General features: G+C 40.1%; 1 long non-coding RNA gene across 4 annotated transcripts in view; it reads right to left on the bottom strand.

The window, feature by feature from the left end:
- Positions 1–18,804, bottom strand: part of LOC110143777 (uncharacterized) — a 527,857-nt gene that overhangs the window by 459,700 nt on the left and 49,353 nt on the right. For all 4 annotated transcript variants that reach the window (XR_011492754.1, XR_011492756.1, XR_011492755.1 and 1 more), the window contains exon 2: positions 651–736. This is a non-coding gene — a long non-coding RNA (uncharacterized lncRNA). The remainder of the gene's footprint in view (positions 1–650; positions 737–18,804) is intronic.

Here is an 18,804-nt window from a genome sequence, read left to right as displayed (position 1 = left end):
TTGAGTCAGTGCTAATGAGGTGGATGAATCTAGAACCTATTATACAGAGTGAAGTAAGTCAGAAAGTGAAAAACACAAATATTGTATATTAACGCATATACATGAAATCTAGAAAGATGACACTGATGAAACTATTTGCAGGGCAGCAGTGGAGATGCAGACATAGAGAACAGACTTGTGGGTATGGTGCAGAAGGAGAGGCTGGGACAAATGGAAGTATCATGGAAATATCTGCTTACATATATAAAACACATAGCCATTGGGAACTTGCTCTATGAGTCGGGGAACTCAAACTGGGGCTCTGTGACGACCTAGAAGGGTGGGATGGGGTGGGAGGTGGGAGGGAAGTTCAAGAGGGAGGGGACATATGTTTACCTATGGCTGATTCATGTTGATGTTTGACAGAAACCAACACAATATTATAAAGCAATCATCCTTCACTTAAAAATAAATAATTTTTTAAAACGGTAGGCTTCCCTTAGAAACAGAAAAAGAAATTAGAGGCCTTTAAATTTTTTTTCTTGCCAGGGAGTCCAATTTGATTCTGAAATCTGATCCATCCACTGCTTCAATATGATTACATATGTTTTAGGTTGCTAATAATTCACACACACTGAAATATCCTCAGAGTCCAGCTGCCCTATACCTACCTTTTTTAGTTTCTTTATCATCACTGTAGATCTGTCAATTCTGTTTTATACAGGTCACTGAGGGCTTCCTCAGCTTTGCATTTTTCCTGAAAGAAAAAAAAGATTTTTTTGATTTAAATAAATTCTTCAAAACCATGTAGGTGAGAAACATATTGTGTCAAACTAAGGCTGATGCCAAGTCTCCTACAGAGATGGTTTTCCAGTCTTTCTGTTTAATGCAAAGAGAAACCAAAAAAATATCAAACTAAAATTAAAAAAAAAGAAAATTTCTTACAAATTTTCTTGAAAACATTTCTCCTTTAAAACAAAATGTTATTGATATCTTCAATTTTGATATTTCAATGGTTAAAACCCTTCGAGAGTGACTTGGTCTCATTCAATGATGCCTGGGGTGTATTAATATTTTCCACAAGGTACAAGTTTCCTGAGTTACACTTCACTGCTCATCAACTTTGCACTTCACTGCTTCCCCAGAAACCTGCAGGAAAGTTTAATTACTTTTTCATTTGATTTTCTGAAGAACCGAAGGGTGATTTTTCTGAAATGTTATTTTAAAAAGAAGGTAGCCAAAAATCCTATTAAGACCTGACTTTTTCACATTATACCAGGATCAGTTGCCCTGAAAACTAGTCCACTTTTAAGCTCCCAGAGCTACAGCTCACTAAAAGAGCATACAATCTTCAGATTTGCAAACACTATGTCCTGAAGTAATCTGACCTCAAACCTCAGGAAAGCTAAGAAAAGAAAAGTCAGTCTTGGGCTTCCCAGGTGGCTCAGTGGTAAAAAGAAAAATCCTCCTGCGAATGCAGGAGACGTTGGTTTGATCCCTGGTCCAGGAAGATCCCACATACTGCAGAGCAACTAAGGCCACGCACCGCAACTATGGAGCTTGTGCTCTAAAGCCTGGGAGCCGTAACCACCGGACCCACGCACCACAGCCTAGAGCCCGCGCTCCTCAACGGAAGAAGTCACCACAATGAGAAGCCTGTGCATTGCAACGAAGAGTAGCCCCCACTCTCCGCAACTAGAGAAGAGCCTGCACAGCAATGAAGACTCAGCTATTGATGAATTAAATTATTTTTTTTAAAGCCAGGCTTAATTTATTCATCACTTAACTCACTGGTTCATCAGATAAGGAAAAGGCAATTTCAATCAACTGTGTATTTACATTTGTCTCAGTTTACATTTTTCATCCCAATCCTTTATTCTTCCGTGGCTTCCAGTTCTGGTCCCTGAGGTATGGGTTGCCCTCTCTCACCTGTGTGGATAACATCCTTCTGGGGCAGTACAGCTGGCTTAAAAGCTACTAATCAAACCAGAAACAAGTGCTTTCTTTAAAAGCAAGTGGTGCTGAAGAAGGAGTTGTAATAAAGTTATCACAGTAATCTTCTTGAATGGTCAAGGAGAACCCACAAAGTGGAAGTATCTGTTTCCCTCCATGTATGGTTTCTGTAGCACTTTCCCAAAACTCAGGGAAAAAAAAAAGCATTAAAAATAATTTCAGTGACCAACCACTGTGCTGAGGGCCCAAGACACAGATGCAAACCCATATCTTGCCAGACTCTTGTGGCTTCACATCAGCATAGTACTATGCCCACTCTTGGCCAGACAGCTACTTCTCACATGTATTAGTGACACTATAAGTCCATGTTCCATGCTGACCTTTTGAAATGGCATGATTTCTATAAAGGCAATTTAGAACTACAGTGTCTCCTTTGGCAAACTTTCAAAATGAACAAAAGAGGGAAAGGAGTTAAAACACACATCAAAATGGAAAAGGAACAAAATGGTTAAAAATAATAATAATGATTTCAAAATGATGGCAGTACTCCAGTCATCTGAAATTCACATATCTGGTACCAGGAAGAATCCAAAAGCAGACTGAAAATCAAGAAAGAATGAACAGCAGCCTGTGAGACATCCCTCCTTAGCACAGGAATAACCTGTGTTCAAAAGTGGGGTTAAAATACAATTCTAGAATATCTGACCATTTTGCTTTCTGAGTTTTCAGGTGCCCAGGAAGAAGGGAGGATTGGCCACCATAAACTGTAACACGGTAGCCTGACAGCAAGAACAGAAAATGCACACAAGAACTCAAAAAGCCATGCTGAGCTACCATCCCCACAGATCCTGGGGATCTCACTACACCACAGTCCAGGACGAAACTCAGCTTCATAATGGTGACCCTGAGTTAGCAAGGAAAGCTGAAGTTATTTTAACAGTTATTGAAAGCAAGGCATCGAGTGACTCCATATGTTTACCAAAAGATGTATGATGGACTGCCAATGGCAGGCACTATATGCCACAACCACAAAGTGTCAAGTACCCAAATGGCCATGAACAGTAAACTGGATAAATGAATTGTGGTATCTTCACCCAATGAATACTCTGTAGCAATGGAAATGAAAGATCTACAAAAGCTCACAAGCAACAGTGTTGATTGCTAGAAGCCAAACCCATGTAGTTAAGAGAAAGAACAGGCAAGAGCTTGTGTGGGGGGACGGAGAAGGGCTGCAGTGATGGGAAGGGAGATGGGGGCTTCTAGTAACATGCTGTTTCCTGATCTGGGCGCTGAGTATGCAAAACGAGTATGCAAATCTTTCCATCTGGAAAGATTCGGCAAGCTGTACACCAACTCTGTGTCCTTTTCTCTATGTGCATTTGTCTCTGAAGAACACATTCACAAAATATTACACAATATACTTGGAAATATAAATTTCTTATCTTCATGGTAAATCCAATCATGAATACTTCACAATTCAGATTTCAAGTAACCAGAGGCAACCCTCTGCAAAATCTGAAGCACATGATTTATCTTTCCTACCTCAGTTCCACATTCTCTTTCTAGGGCTTTTCTACCTTTTGAAAAGCAACTCCCAACCAAGTGTGGTCACACACCACATCCTCATTTCTCATTTCCTCAGGAGTTTAACACACAAATCTCCCAAGATGCTTCAGTATGTCTGTGGCAGGACCTAAAGCCTGCATGCCTAGAAAAGCTCCCTGCTGCTGCTGCTGCTAAGTCACTTCAGTCGTATCCGACTCTGTGTGACCCCACAGACGGCAGTCCACCGGGCTTCCCCATCCCTGGGATTCTCCAGGCAAGAACACTGGAGTGGGTTGCCATTTCCTTCTCCCAGAAAAGCTCCCAGGGGTGGCTAATACTACTGGTCTGCAGAGACTGACAAAAGATGCAACTTAAAACCAGTGTCTGCCAAGCTCCTGGGACCTGAGGAATGCCCCATCCCAGGAATCTGAGTATAGACGTTTAAGGACTCATATCTGTTACAACATTCTGGGCTTCCCTATGCCTCTATAACTGCATCCCTGTTCGGTCAGTTCAATTCAGCCGCTCAGTCGTGTCCAACTCTTTGCGACTCCATGGACTGCAGCACACCAGGCTTCCCTGTCCTTCAACCATCTCCTGGAGCCAACTCAAACTCAGTCAATCAAGTCATCACCCAGCCACCCAACCTCTCATCTTCTGTCGTCCCCTACTCCTGCTTTCAACCCCTCCCAGCATCAGGGTCTTTTCCAATGAGTCACATCAGGTGGCCAAAGTATTGGAGCTTCAGCTTTAACATCAGTCCTCCCAATGAATATTCAGGACTGATTTCCTTTAGGATGGACTGGTTTGATCTCCTTGCTGTCCAAGGGACTCTCAAGAATCTTCTCCAACACCACAGTTCAAAAGCATCAATTCTTCAGCACTCAGCTTTCTTTATAGTCCAACTCTCACATCCATACATGACTGCTGGAAAAACCACAGCTTTCACTAGAACCTTTGTTGGCAAAGTAATGTCTCTGCTTTTTAATATGCTGTCTAGGTTGGTCATAGCTTTTCTTCCAAGGAGCAAGCGTCTTTTAATTTCATGGCTGCAGTCACCATCTGCAGTGATTTTGGAGATCAAGAAAATAAAGTCTCTCACTGTTTCCACTGTTTCCCCATCTATTCACCATGAAGTAATGGGACCAGCTGCCACGATCTTAGTTTTCTGAATGTTGATTTTAAGCCAGCTTTTTCACTCTCCTCTTTCACTTTCATCAAGAGACTCTTTAGTTCCTTTTTGCTTTCTGCCATAAGGGTGGTGTTATCTGCATATCTGAGGTTATTAATATTTCTCCCGGTAATCTGAATTCCAGCTTGTGCTTCATCCAGCCTGGCATTTCACATGATGTACTCTGCATATAAGTTAAATAATCAGGGTGACAATATACAACTTTGTCATACTCCTTTCCCAGTTTGGAACCAGTACATTTTTCCATGTCTGGTTCTAACTGTTGCTTCTTGACCCCTGCATCCCTGTTAGCATCCACCAACTCAAGGACAAAAACTAGCAGTTGGGGACAGTAAAGTAAGAACCAGTTCCTTCTGGAGGGAGTTTTGTACTATTTCTCATTAAAACTTCACCTTTGGACTTGTTAGATAGTGTCTTTTCCACAGCATTTGCAGAGGGAAGGAGGGAAAGGAAATGAGCAAGCAAGCAGTTAGTCTGCCTGGGAAAGTGCAGCAAAGAAAAGTGCCGGCATGACTTGCCAGATGGCTGAGCCTTCTTAAATCCAAGATGTCTCTCCTCAGTTTGAAGTTAAGGATTTTGTGATAAGTGAGGTTGTAGAGGGAGAATGGAGGGGTAGACCCCAAGATGAGTATGCCCTGTTTTCCCAGGGCAGCATCTCAAAGTCATGAACACAGGTAGGCCAAGCCTTTTCTTGGCAGACAGAAAAATATTAATAACTTTACAGCCACCCTAGAAACTTGGTATGTGGCTCTAAAGTGTTTAGGCATTTGGAAGGGGTGCCAGGGGAATATAACATATGTACAGGGATTTTTCCCAGATTCAAATAAATATTTGAAAATTTTCTGGTGCAGGTTTTATCAGATGGAAGCAATTTTTTTAAAAAATGCTCTCTGATCTCTCCAAAACTGATTCCTATAATATAGGAAATCTCAAAAACAGAGTATCTGAAAAACATTTTTTTTAGCAGCTGCCAAGGTTAATTTTATGTGTCACTTTAGCCAGGCTGCAATGCTTAAAATATTTGGTCATACATGTCTGGATGGTGCATGAAACTAATAGGTTGTACATGAAATTTATAGATTTTGAGTAGAGTAGATTATCCTCCATATGTGGGTAGGCCTCTTCCAATGAGTGGAAGACCTTTAAGTGAAGACTGACCACCCACAACAACAGGAATTCTCCCAGTCCACTGCTTTTGGACTCAAACTGCTATTATCAACTCTTCCCTGGGTCTCCAGTCTGCCGACCCAACCTGAAGATTTCAAACTTTCCAGGTTCCACAAATATGTGAATCAATTTCTTAAAATAAATCCAGCCCCTGCCTCTATATACTCACACACACACACACATATTGTTAGTTGTTTCTCTGGATAACCCTAACTAATACAATGAGTTATATATCATTGTACTTTCACTGGAGTTAATCACATAAACAAATGTATCAGCTTCACAGTGAATATATGTTAGCACTGCTTAAAAGAGTTGAGTAAGATTATTACTTACAGTTGAATAAGTTGAATTCAATAAGAACTGAATTCTTATTTGGCTGCTGAATGAGAATTTTAATTTTAAATATCATTCAACAGAATAGGTCACATTTTAAGGGCCCAAATGCTCACCTATAACGTAACATTTTAATTCTGGCCAGGGTTCATTAGGATTGTAACAGCCTGTCTAATAGCTATAAAGACTTTTGTGGACAGGTTTTATTAGCCTGAAGACAGCTTATTCTCTGTAATCTTTTAGGAGAGAGGCAATGCATTATCTGTTCAGACCAACATAAAACCTCCGATCTGTACACACAGAATCAATCTAACTCTCATTTCTGGCGTGGTGCCACGCTTTAGCCTCCCATGAATTTGGCCTGAAGACGAGGACTGCTCAGACGCACTGCATGTTCCTACAGCATCAATTAGCTTGTTCCCTAGGTCAACAGGTGAATGATGCAGGAGTGGAAGTTGCATTTCCCAGCATGTCAATGCTCTGGGCCCAAGTAACAGCCACCCAATGCAAGCCCATTACTACAGCTGGATGCAATCAGCTGCAAGTGAACACACAGTGCTGGGCACAACACCCACTCCCCGGGCACTTCCTCCTGGCACAGACTGTCCACATGCTTTGTTTTGTGCATGCTGTCCTTTTCCCAATGACTCAGTGGTCACAGTCCATATACCTCCATCCATCAAGTTACCTTCACTTTAAAAGAGAACCCACAAAATCCTATATTTTCAATGTTTAAAACATCAACAGTTGAGGCTCGAACAAGATGGCGGAGGAGTAGGTAGACGAGTATGTCTCTCTCCACAGATACATCCGGAATACACCTTCAGATACAGAAATGCACGCAGAAAACCAGCTGAGAGCAGACAGGAGTACCTGACCAGCGGAAAAGACTATACAGAGCCACAAAAAACTCTGTAGGACAAAGGAACTAGCAGGGAAAAACAGGAGTGTCAGTAGGACTGGACCTGCCCTGGGAGCGTGGGGGAAACTAAAGCAGCGGTCTGATCCTCACACTGGGGCAATTTTCCGAGTCAGAGGAGAAACATTGAAGGCTGAGAGTGAAACAGCTGATCTGTGGCAGCCTAAATGGAATGAGAATCACAGTCCTTGCCGCAGCCATACATTTGCTGGACAGGAACGCTAGTCTCCTGGAAGGTGCAAAAGCTGGGAGCCGGAGTTTAGGGATTGTGGAGCAATCCCAGGGCAAACGCTGCTGTTGACTGCGGAGAGACAGATTGAGGGATGTGAGGGAGGAGAGCCTGGTGGGAAATGCCAGTGGAGGAGATCAGGCAGCCATGGGAGCAAGGCGACCCTGCTGAGTCATGCACAGAGGATACAGCCATCACCATAGCCTCTCACTCCCCACACACGCCAGCATCAGCAGCTGAACAATAGAGAGGCTGGCCCGTCAAACAGCTGACCACTGAACTACAGAGTAGGACCCCAGCCCAGGGCCCCCCATCTATGTACCTGACGTGCCAAACAGCAGAAGGACCCCAGGCAAGGGAGCCCTCTAAATGCCTGAATGGGCAGCAGCTATGGAAAAAGACTGGCCAAAGAGGCCTTCTGATAGCCAGCTACTAGAGGATCGAAAAAAGACTCTGATGGGGCCATAACTCCTGCAGTGGCAGTCTGTGTCCCTGCACAGTTGGCGTTGCCAGGGTCCCCGCAAGCCAAGCAGATGCCCACCTTCACGCTCAACTCTCACTGGGGCAGAGCTGCACAGGCCACAAAAAGGCCTTGCATCTATGTGCGCAAGGTTGCTTTGGTCATCTCCAACTCTTTGCAACCCAGTAGACTGTGACCTGCCAGATTCCTCTGTCAGGGTGGGGGGCTCTCCAGACAGGAATACTGGAGCGTGTTGGCCAATACTGGTTGCCATACCCTTCTAGAGCACTATATATCCTGCTGCCCTAGCCACCACCTCCCCCAAGTACCTGGTGCTGCCAGAACCCCTGTGACCCAAGCATCTGCACCACCTGCACACCTGGCCCTTACAAGGGCAAACCCAGGTCCTCCAGGGCAGCCTCAGGAGCTAAACCCCAGCGGACAAACCACATGTAGAGGTGGGAATAAAACCACAACTGAAACCCAGGGCAGTGTGTCTAAGGAAGAAGACCCCAAACCTTCCCACCAGCTGTACAAGCTGCAGATTAAATCCACACGATCAACTAGGCAGACTGTGTGCCTATGGAATCTACAAAAGGCCACTGAGAGCTCCCACAAGAGGAAATGCACTAGCTCTGATAGCTGTGGACATTGGAGGCAGGAACACACAGGGGCAGGACCAGACTAGAATCTGAGCTGCCCCCACAGCAGGTCCAGAGATCAGCACAGTGTTGGAGGGCATCCTAGGGAGATGAGGTGGACTGTGACTCCCAGTGAGGAAAAGGACTCTGACAGCAGTCACTCAAGAAAAACATTTACTACTCTGATTTTTTGACCGTTCTATAGATTCCTCTGGATTTTCCCTTTTCTCCCCACTCTGTTGTCGTTCTCCATTTTATAGGCACTATGAAATCCAATTAAGCTTTTGAAAATTTTTTTTTCGCACTCACATTTCTTTATTGTTATAAACCTCTGCCCCTTCGCTGGGCTTTTGCAGTTCTGTGGAGTTTTCCTTTTTTATTTTATTTTCCCTTTTTTTAATTTTAATTTTTAATTTTTTAACCTATTATTATTTTATCTACATTTATTCCTTTGTTTAGTTGTTCTACTGTTCTTATCCCCTTGCAATTAATCTTTAACATATATATATCTTCTTTATCTACCTCTACCTAACTTTGCATATCTATTCTTTCTTTTCTTTCTCTCCTTCCTCTCAAAATATTTGTTATTTTATTTTCATTGCTTTATTCCCCAATTGGCGCCTTGCTTTAGTGTTGTTTTCCTGTTTCTGCTTTAATTAGTTTTGCTCTGGTAGATATAATTTTTGGTTTCCTTTGCTTGCCAGGTCAATCTACTGTACTTTATTTTTGTTGCACTATTTTGATTTTGATTATTGGAGTATATGTATATGTATATACTCAGTCACACATTTTATTGATTTTTTAAACCTCTGTCTCTAAGTGGGGCTATTGCAATTCTGTGGAATTTTCCTTTTCTTTTCCTTTTTTCTTTCTTATTCTGTTTTTTTTTCTCTTTTTTATAATTTTAACTTTTAATTTTTTTAAACCTATTATATTTTTTCTACATTTATTCCTTTGTTTGCCTTCCCTACTGTTCTTTTCCCTTGCAGTTAATCTTTGATGTATATAAATCTTTTCATCTACCTTTATTTAACTTTGCATATCTGTTCTTTCTTTTCTTTCTTTCCTTTCCTCTCAACATATTTGTTAGTTTTTACTTCATTTCTTTATTCCCCACTTGGCACCTTGCTTTAGTTTGGTTTTCCAGTTTGTGCTTAAGTTAGTTTTGTTTTTAACTCGTAAATATAATTTTTTATTTCATTTGTTTGCTGGGTCAATCTGCCGTACTTTATTTTTGTTGGACTATTTTGACTTTGCTCATGGATGTGTAGTATATGTGTATATTCCATTATTTTAATAATTATTTGTCTGATATTGTAATAGCCATTTGTCTTGGGTTCATCTTTGGTATCTTGATTTTGGATATTTGTTTTAATCTCACTTAATGCCATAACAAACCACTTGTGGAATCTTCATTCCTGACCAGAGATCAAGCCCTGAAGCCTTTGGAGTAGGAGCACTGACTCCAAGATCCTAGACTACCAGAGAACTAACCCTAGGGAGTATCAAATAGTGAGAACTCACACAAAAGAAACCACTGGAGTAAAAGACCCGGCATCACCCAACCACCAGCAGCACCCTGTGCAGGACGCCTCATCTAAACAGCAAACAAAACAGAAATACAAACCCAATCATCAACAGACAGGATTACCACCTCATTCAGGCTTGCCCATCAGAGGGAAAAACAAACAAACAAACAAAAACCTATATGAAGCTTACACAAACCACTGGACCTATCTTAGGAGGGCAAAAACCAAAAGGAAGAAAGAATTCAACCTTCTTTAAGGAAAGAAGTCACCTTTCCCTGAAGCCTGGGAAAAGGAGACCTCAAACACAATAACATTTTTTTTTAAAATAAGGAAAAGGCAGAGAAATACTACATAAATGAAGGAACAAACTAGAAACACAGAAGTCCAAATAAATAAAGAGGAAATAGGCAAAGTCCCTGAAAAAGAATTAAGAATAATGATAGAAAAGATGATCAAAAACCTTGAAAACAAATTGGAGAAAATGTAAGACTCAATTAACAAAGACCTAGAAGGATTAAAGAATAAACATACAGAGACAAACAACACAATTACTGAAATTAAAAAATGCTCTAAAAGGAATCAATAGCAGAATATCTGAAACAGAAGGACAAATTACTGATTTGGAAGATAAAATGGTGGAAATAACTTCTGCAGAGCAGAATAAAGTAAGAAGGATGAAAAGAACTGAGGACAGTCTCAGAAACCTCTGGCACAATATCAAATGCACCAACATTAGAATTATAGGGGTTCCAGAAGAAGAAGAAAAAAGAAAGGATATGAGAAAATTTTTGAAGAGATTAGAGTTGAAAATTTCCCCAAAATGGAAAAGGAAATAGTCAATCAAGTCCAAGATGTACAAAGAGCCCCATACAAGATACATCCAAGGAGAAACATGCCAAGACACACACTAATCAAACTAGCAAAGACTAAACACAACGAAAGAATATTAAAAGCAGTAAGGGAGAAGCAACAAGTAACATACAAGGGAAACCATATACGCTTAACAGCTGATCTTTCACAGAAACTCTGCAGGCCAGAAGGGAATGGCAGGATATATTTAAAGTACTGAAGGGGAAAAATCTACAACCAAGATTACTGTACCCAGCAAGGATCTCATTCAAAACTGATGGAATAATGAAAAGCTTTTCAAACAAGCAAAACTTAAGAGAATTCAGTACCACCAAACCAGCTTTACAACAAATGTTACAGGGACTCATATAGTCAAGAAATAAAACAGAAGAAAAAAGATCTACAAAATCAACCCCAAACAATTAAGAAAATGGCAATAGGAAAATATATATATCAATAATTACTTTAAATGTAAATGGATTAAATACTCCAACCAAAAGACACAGACTGGCTGAATGGATACAAAAACAAGACCCATATATATGCTGTCTACAAGAAACCCACTTCAGACCTAAAGACACATATAGACTGAAAGTGAGAGGATGGAAAAATATATTCCATGCAAATGGGAAGGAACAAAAAGCTGGAGTAGCAAACCTCATTTCAGACAAAATAGACTTTAAAATAAAGATTACAAGAGATAAGGAAGGACACTACATAATGATCAAGGGATCAATCCAAGAGGAAGACACAATTGTATATATCTATGCCCAACACAGGAGCACCTCAATACATCAAACAAACACTAATAGACATAAAAGGAGAAATTGACAGTAACACAATAATGGTAGGAGATTTGAACACCCCACTCACATCAATGGACAGATCATCAAGACAGAAAATTAATAAGGAAACACAAGTCTTAAATGATACATTAGATGAGATGGATCTCATTGATATCAACATGACATTCCATCCAAATGCAGAAGAGTACACCTTCTCAGGTGCACATGGAATATTCTCCAGGATAGACCACATCTTGGGTCACAAATCAAACCTCAGTAAATTTAAGAAAACTGAAATCATATCAAGCATCTTCTCTGACCACAATGCAATAAGACTAGATATCAGTCACAAGAAAAAAACTGTAAGAAACAAAAACACATGGAGACTAAACAACCCATTTCTAAATAACCAACAGGTTACTGAAGAAATCAGAAGGGAAATAAAAAAATTTCTAGAAACAAATGACAATGTAAACATGACAACTCAAAACATATGGGATGCAGCAAAAGCAGTTCTAAGAGGGAAGTTTATAGCAATACAATCCTACCTCAAGAAATAAGAAAAACATTGAAAAGACAACCTGACTTTACACCTAAAACAACTGGGAAAAGAACAACAAAAAAAACCAAAATTAATGGAAGGAAAAAAAATCATAAAGATCCAAGCAGAAATAAATGAAAAAGAAATGAAAGAAATAATAGTAAACACTCATAAAACTAAAGGGTGGTTCTTTGAGAAGACAAACAAAATTGACAAAACTTTACTAAACTCATCAAGAAAACAAGAGAGAAGAATCAAATCAACAAAATTAGAAATGAAAAAGGAGAGGTTAAAACAGACAATGCAGAAATACAAAGGATTATAAGAGACTATTATGAACAACTATATGGCAATAAAATAGATAACCTGGAAGAAATGAACAGATTCTCAGAAAAGTTCAATCTTCCAAGACTGAACCAGGAAGAAACAGAAATTAGGAACAACCCAATTACAAGCACTGAAATTGAAGCTGTGCTCAAAAATCTCCCAAAAAACAAAAGCCCAGGACCAGATGGCTTCACAGAAGAACTCTATCATTTATTGGAGGTCTTGCTCAGTCGTGCCCGACTCTTTGCGACCCTGTGGAAGGTAGCCTACCAGGCTCCGCCGTCCATGGGATTTTCCAGGCAAGAATACTGGAGTGGGCTGCCATTTCCTGCTCCAGGGGATCTTCCCAACCCAGGGATTGAACCCAGGTCTCCTGCATTGCAGACAGACGCTTTACCATCTGAGCCACCAGGGAAGCCCTCTATCAAACATTTAGAGATCTAATGCCTATCCTTCTAAAACTCTTTCAAAAAATTGCAGAGGAAGGAACACTTCCAAACTCATTCTACAAGGTCACCATTACCCTGGTTCCAAAACCAGACAAAGGCAACACACAAAAACAAAACTACATGTCAATATCACTGATGAACACAGATGTAAAAATCCTCAACAAAATTTTAGCTAACAGAATTCAGCAACACATCAAAAAGTTCATACACCATGATCAAGTTGGATTTATTCCAGGATTGCAAAGATTCTTCAGTATACACAAATCAATCAATGTGATACACCATATTAACAAATTGAAAGATAAAAACCATATGATAATCTCAATCGATGCAGAAAAAGCCTTTGACAAAACTCAGCACCCATTTATGGTTAAAACTCTTCCAAAAATTGGCATAGAAGAAACCTACTTCAACATACAAAGGCCATATATGATAAGTCTACAGCAAACATTATTCTCAATGGTGAAAAACTGAAAGCATTCCCCCTAAGATCAGGAACAAGACAAGGGAGTCCACTTTTACCACTTTTATTCAACATAGTTCTGGTTCTGGCTATAGCAATCAGAAAAGAAAAATAAAAGGATTGGAAAAGAAGAAGTAAAACTCTCACTGTTTGCAGATGACATGATACTGTACATAGAAAACCCTAAAGATGATATCAGAAAATTACTAGAGCTAATCAGTGAATTTGGCAAAGTTGCAGGATGCAAAATCAATACACAGAAATCAATTGCATTTCTATATACTAACAATGAAAAATCAGAAAGAGAAATTAAGGAAGCAATCCCATTCACCACTGCAACAAAAAGAATTAAATGTCTAGGAATAAACTTACCTAAGGAGGCAAAAGAACTGTACACAGAAAATTATAAGACATTAATGAAAGAAATCAAAGATGACATAAACAGATGAGCTATTCCATGTTCCTGGGTAGGAAGAATCAATACTGTGAACATGACTATACTACCAAACACAATCTACAGATTCAATGTGATCCCTATCAAATTACCAATGGCATTTTTACAGAACAAGAACAAAAAATTTCACATTTCATATGGAAACACAAAAGACCCCAAATAGCCTAAGCAGTCTTGAGAAAGAAGAATGGAGCTGGAGGAATTAACCTTCCTGACTTCAGATTATACTACAAAGCTACAGTCATCAAGACAGTATGGTATTGACACAAAAACAGAAATATAGACCAATGGAACAAGATAGAAAGCCCAGAAATAAACCCATGAACCTACAGGGCCCTTATTTCTGACAAAGGAGGCAAGAATATACAATGGGGCAAAGACAACCTCTTCAATAAATGATGCTGGGAAAACTGGACAGCTACATGTAAAAGAATGAAATTAGAACACTTCCTAACACCATACACAAAGATAAACCCAACATGGATTAAAGACCTAAATGTAAGACCAGAAACTATAAAACTGTTAGAGGAAAATGTAGGCAGAACACTCGATGACATAAATCAAAGTAAGATCCTCTATGACCCACCTCCTAGAATAATGGAAATAAAACAAAAGTAAACAAGTGGGACCTGATTAAACCTAAAAGCTTTTGCACAGCAAAGGAAACTATAAGCAAGGTGAAATGAAAACCCTCAGAATGGGAGAAAATAATAGCAAATGAAACAACTGACAAAGGGTTAATTTCCAAAATATACAAGCAGCTTGTACAACTCAATACCAGAAAAAAAAAATCCAATCAAAAAGTGGAGAAAAGACCTAAACAGATTTTCTCCAAAGAAGACATACAAATAGTTAACAAACACATGAAAAGATGCTCAGCATCACTCACCATTAGAAAATGCAAATCAAAAATTACAATGAGATATCACCTCACACCAGTCAGAATGGCCCTCATCAAAAAGTCTACAAACAATAAATGCTGGTAGGGTGTGTAGAAAAGGGACCACTCTTGCACTGTCAGTGGGAATGTAAATGGATACAGCCACTATGGAAGATGGTATGGAGATTCCTTAAAAAACTAGGAACAAAACCATCATATGACCCAGCAATCCCACTCCTAGGCATATACCCTGGGGAAATCAAAATTGAAAAATACACATGTATCCCATTGTTCATTGAAGCACTATTTACAACAGCTAGAACATGGAAGCAACCTAGATGTCCATCAACAGATGAATGGTTAAAGAAGTTATGGTACATATACACAATGGGATATTACTCAGTCATAAAAAGAAATGCATTTGAGTCAGTTCTAATGAAGTGGATGAACATAGAACCTATTATACACAGTGAAGTGAGTCAGAAAGAGAAAGATATATATATCTTTGAGTTATATATATATATAACTCAAACAGGGGCTCTGTATCAACCTAGAGGGGTGGGATAGAGAGAGAGATGGGAGGGAGTTTCAAAAGGGAGGGGTTATATGTATACCTAGCTATGGTTTTTCCAGTGGTCGTGTATGGATGTGAGAGTTGGACTGTGAAGAAAGCTGAGTGCTTAAGAATTGATGCTTTTGAACTGTGGTGTTGGAGAAGACTCTTGAGAGACCCTTGGACTGCAGGGAGCTCCAACCAGTCCACCCTAAAGGAGATCAGTCCTGGGTGTTCATTGGAAAGACTGATGTTGAAGCTGAAACTCCAGTACTTTGACCACCTCATGCAAAGAGTTGACTCATTGGAAAAGACCCTGATGCTGGGAGGGATTGGGGGCAGGAGGAGAAGGGGATGACAGAGGATGAGATGGCTGGATGGCATCACTGACTCAATGGACATGAATTTGAGTAAACTCTGGGAGGTGATGATGGACAAGGAGGCCTGGCGTGCTGCCATTCATGGGGTCACAAAGCGTCGGACACGACTGAGCGACTGAACTGAACTGAACTGAGGGCTGATTCATGTTGAGGTTTGACAAAAAAACAATAAAATTCTGTAAAGCAATTATCCTTTCATTAAAAATAAATAAATTTTTAAAAAATCAACAGTTTATTCTCCACTGGTATTCTGGCCTGTTTTACGTCTCTATTAAGAATCTAACATGGGACTTTTTATTGTGCTAACATCTTATTAGGATGGTTACTATTTTTTGAGTATTCTGGTTGCAAAGCTATACAGATATGAAAAGACTGGCCCCATTCCTACTTTTTTCCCATATGTCCTGTGTGTGTTTGCAGAATATTAGGTTTTTCTGGAATGCATATGCTATGTTAGAGCAGAAATTCATGTACTGTAATTCATTCATTAACATCCCCAAGCTAACCATATCTGCCAGACTGAAGTACATGCTATGCCAACAGATCCCAAAAAGGAAAAGAAAAACTATTTGCATCACAATGCTGACACTAGTTTATGGCATGTTTGTCTGAAAACATGACCTACGAACATCTTAAAACATGGATTTTCTAAGCAAATGTCAGTTGACTCCTCACAAATTCTTATACCTCAGCCAGAGTAGACTGTAACTCTGTTTTACAGGAACGAAAATTATGAGGTGACTGTGTCACATGAAGGGATGAACTGTATAGCTGCCACACCTAAGGGACTGGCAACAAGCCAGCCCATGTTGCCACAACCTCTCTGACCCTCCACCTGGGGACCAAGGAGCTATAGGCAGCTCCTGGCAGGGGAGACTTCTACCACTGCATTCAGGTTTCAGAATGAATAACTCACTTGCACTTTTTTTGTTTTCTAGCCAGACATAATACTCCAGCTCAGAGATACCATTATGACAAAAAGGCCACTTAGGTAGGCTCCATAACTGTGTAGTTGTAAATGATCACAAGCAGGTATCATGGCTCATATGTACGTATGTGCTAAGCCACTCAGTCGTGTCCAACTCTTTGCAGCCCCATGGACTGTAGGCCACCACGCTCCTCTGCCCACGAAATTTTCCAGGCAAGAATACTGAGTGAAGTGCCATCTCCTTCTCCAGGTGACGTCCCCAACCCAGGGATCAAACCTGTGTCTCTTGCATCTCCTGCCTTGGTATGTAGATTCTTTACCACTGCACCACCTGGGATACCCCCTCATCAGAGAAAAACAAACAAACAGGTGTGAGTACCTTTGAAGGGCAACCCTTGGGACTTCTCTGATGGTTCAGCAGTTAAGACTGTGCTTTCCATTCGTGGGGCCCAGGTTCAATCCCTGGTCAGGGAACTAAGATCCCATATGCTACACAGTGAAACCAAAGAAAACAAAGGGGCAACTCTTGCTGGAGCCTGTATTTGGTACTGACCCAAAAACATACAAGACACAGATCTTTTGTGGCTATCCAAATTTCTTATCTCTATAAAAAATAAATTTCATATGTCTATAATGTTTGCTTTTCTTGTGTTTAAGAAATACATAATGTGATACCTACCTTCTTAAAAAATTTGCAAGTATACAAAAAAAAATTTGCAAGTATACAGAAACATATAATGTGATACCTACCTTCTTGACAAACTTGCAAGTATACAGTATTGTCAGTTGCACCGTATCACATGGCAAACCTCTAGATCTTCTTCATGTTAAACAACTGAACAGCAATTCTTCATTTCCCAATCCCCTAGCCTCTGGCAACCATCATTATACTTTCTAAGAGCTGGCTACTTTAGACACCTCATATAAGTAGAATTACACATGATTGGTCCTTCTACGACTGGTTTATTTCGCTTAGTATAATGTCCTCACGGTGCACCCACGCTGTCACATACTGAGTGATATTCCATTGTATGTGTACATCCCATTTTCTTTCTTCATTCATCTGTCAATGAACACTTGAAACGTTTCTACCTCTTGGCTACTGTGACTAATGCTGCAAACACCATGGGGGTACAGATGTCTCTTCAAGATGCTGATCTCAATCCTTTAGCTTTATGCATGCAGAAGTGGGACTGCTGAATCATATGGTAGTTCTATTTCTAATTTTTCTGAGGAATCTCCATACTGTTTTCCATAGTGGCCACACTTTTCATTACCAGCAACAGTGTACAAAGGTCCCAATTTCTCGACATTCTCACTAGCACTTAACTACTTTCTGTGTTTTGGTAACAGCCATCATAGCAGGTATGAGATTATATTTCACTGCAATTTTGATCTGTACTTCTCTGATGACTAGTGATGTTGAGCATCTTTTCATCCCCTGAAAGTTGTTTTTTTTTTAACCTGAAGGACAAAATATCCCAACAATGAAAGGAAATACCACTGTGGTTCCAGAAAACATAACTCTCATCACTAAATTTCCTTATTTTTAATCAGAAATAATGTCATTCCAATTGATTTTTTAACATGTTTAAAAATGAGACAGATAAGTACTTTTAGCTTTAAATGAAGATAAGGAAAGACGGTGGGGTAAAAGGTGTTCTGGTCATCTCAAAGCTTTCAGAGCCCAGCCTTCCTCCCCCAAGAACACACCTAATAGAGCATCAGAATCTAGAGGCAGAAAATACCATACAGCAGCATCTGTTGAGCCTGAACAAGGTAAGTCTAAAAAGTACAAGAATATCCAGGAGTGAAAAAGAGAGTAAAGACAGACTACCTTTGGGTCAAAATACTATCCCACAAACTTGGAAGGGGAACAAGTAACATGATTAAAGTTCTACGTTAGGGCACCACTGAACCACAGGTCTTCAAAGCAAGTTCAAACCACCAAGTCTTCAAAGCAAGTTCACAACTGACACTTGAATTTACCAGGGCATGTTCACACGTAGGAAACAGGAACTTCAAACTGGAAACAGTATCTTTTCCACCTCACAGAATATGCAAAATTGGAAATTGATACAGAAAAGTTGGATGTTTCACCATGCTTCATAAATTGGCATTGCTGGCAACACTGGAGCATACATCCTGAATGGCAGACTCTGTCCCTCCCCCCAGCAAATAAAGCAGAGACTGGTACTGTATCCCAACTCCACTCTAAGAAGTCAGTGTATCCCGCATGACCCAG

The sequence above is a fragment of the Odocoileus virginianus genome, chromosome 18 (genome assembly GCF_023699985.2).
Source record: "Odocoileus virginianus isolate 20LAN1187 ecotype Illinois chromosome 18, Ovbor_1.2, whole genome shotgun sequence".
NCBI lineage: Eukaryota > Metazoa > Chordata > Mammalia > Artiodactyla > Cervidae > Odocoileus > Odocoileus virginianus.
The sequence above is the reverse complement of the archived record's forward strand: the minus strand, read 5'-3'. Positions and strand labels throughout refer to the sequence as shown.